Consider the following 2,384-nt stretch of genomic DNA (forward strand, 5'->3'; position numbering starts at 1 on the left):
TCTTGTGTACTGACGGCCACTACTCAGACACCATTTTTTTCAATATTAAAGAATGTGACTTTTAATCAGGTTTTCAATGTTAACATGACATTCTTGTGTACTGACGGCCACTACTCAGACACCATTTTTTTCAACATTAAAGAATGTGACTTTTAATCAGGTTTTCAATGTTAACATGACATTCTTGTGTACTGACGGCCACCACTGAGACACCAGTTCTTGCTACATACGATACACTATAAAGTGAGCTAATCGTGCCAAAAACCTGATATTTTTGTTGGTCGAATTAAAATAATGGCAGCGCTGTTCGCATCGTTAGCTATTATTGCAATAAAACATTACTTATAGTGATTGTGTACAGTTTTTCTGACAAATATAAAATTTTCATAATAAGTTTAAGACTTTTCACATCCTATTTGCGATGACGTCACCTAGCTAACTTCAGAACACCTACACTCAAAATAATAGTATGTGAACATGGTTAAAGAAAGATATATCATTCTATCGTTATGGAAGCATGAAATGTAGCAGTTTTTAACACACAGAGTTATACTAACACAAACTATTGTCTTCACCTACACGACTATATTTGCAATTCTGTTCACAAGTTTGATTTAGATAATTTTGTTTAACATATTTTTACGGATTGTCATTGGCCCAATGTACCAACAGGGCAAAGAACAGGATCATATAGAAGGTTATGATGACACAAACCACAACGTCAGATCCTCAGAAACGATGAAGAAAGCAGACAATAGATAAGTCCAACTCCAAGATTACACATTTGTACTTTTAAATGATACGATCTTTACAACTGTCTAACATGCCTACATTATCAAGATTCTTGACTCATCAACAGAAAAAATTAGACTCCCTTCTTGCTTAAATTCGGTTTACTAATTTATTACGCCCATTTGGCACATGAAGTTCACAAGTTGTGTAAAAATCTTCGAGTAGGTTTTTTTTCGCTAATTTTGTGCCTCATACTGCTCGCGTCACATACTTTCACAGTATGAACAGATACCAGAGTATCAAATTATGCAGTAGCCAACGGGTGGTAAAACGTATGCATAGTTGTATAACTATAGTACACTTATAGTCATCCGCGACTCATAACTGCATATTTATCAAACTTTACCTGATTTGAATACTGGCTACGTATACGTTATGACAGTAATATTTCAACTATGTAGTTATACTAACTGCATTCATATTGATATTAGGCAAACACTAAATTAATCTGTTTGCAAGATTTGGTTTTGTTAACAATATCACGTAACGTACTATAAAAATATGTTATTGTACGTACTTATAGATCTCTACATACGTGTGGTAAGCTAACAAAGGCAAGGTAATCCCGCAATAACAGGAGATTCGCAAAATTTCATCAGTGAGCTCAGAAGATACTAGGAGCAGATAAAAGTACTCAAGCGAACATTAGATTTCACAAATAACAGCGAAAATATTGTTTATTCCTAAATGAAGTGAAGAAACAGAAGTAAAAACTAAACAAATGTAGGTTCACAAAAAAGGTAGTACAAAAACAGTTAAGTACAGGATTTTTATGAAGTTTCTTGGCATGCTCAAGCGTCATTAAAATAACAACTATCCGTGATACTGTAATAAGTCTTGGAGGGTTTACCAATGAGATAATGGGGAACACGAATCTGTGATCAATGATAATCGTCACCAGAGGGCGCTACATATATTCAATGAGGACATAATTCATGTTTACGATTACCTGTATCCTTTGATTGATGTGATAGACAGCTGAATGAATCTGTCCGTATTTAACATGACTATATGTCATATAGCCCACTTTGGCTAGAAGAATTCCCTAAAGCCGGTCAGTTTATACTACAGAGAGCCTGCTACATTGATGGACTTGAAATATGTCAGTAGGTCAAAATGTCATCCTCAACTTAACAGACATATGTAGTCAATGAAAGTTTCCAACCAACTGCATATCCTGAGTTACTTAACATTACTTTTGAAACGTTTGGGCATTTTACCTCAACCGGTTTTATTATCAATAGTATAAGTTTCACGTACAAACCTCAGAGTTACCATACAGCTCCTACAACAAAAAAAGAATTTTCGACTCATTCTATCACATAAAACCAGTCTTCAAAAGTAAAAACTTTGATTTGTTCATGATTGTCATGTATATTTTTGTGTCGAGAGTCATGAATGCAATCACCACATTACTGTTGGGAATAGTATAATTGCCTGTACATTGATAGGCATTTTGCTAGTTTGGCACTGTTTGATTGGTTGAACAACAGCCAGTCACAGGAAAAAATATCAACACGTATTCAAATTCGATGACGAGGAACCTACTTTGAGACTAATAATGGCTGGAGACGGCTTAAATGGGTAATGAA

The sequence above is a fragment of the Limulus polyphemus genome, unplaced genomic scaffold (assembly GCF_000517525.1).
Source record: "Limulus polyphemus unplaced genomic scaffold, Limulus_polyphemus-2.1.2 Scaffold1001, whole genome shotgun sequence".
In the NCBI taxonomy this organism is placed as follows: domain Eukaryota; kingdom Metazoa; phylum Arthropoda; class Merostomata; order Xiphosura; family Limulidae; genus Limulus; species Limulus polyphemus.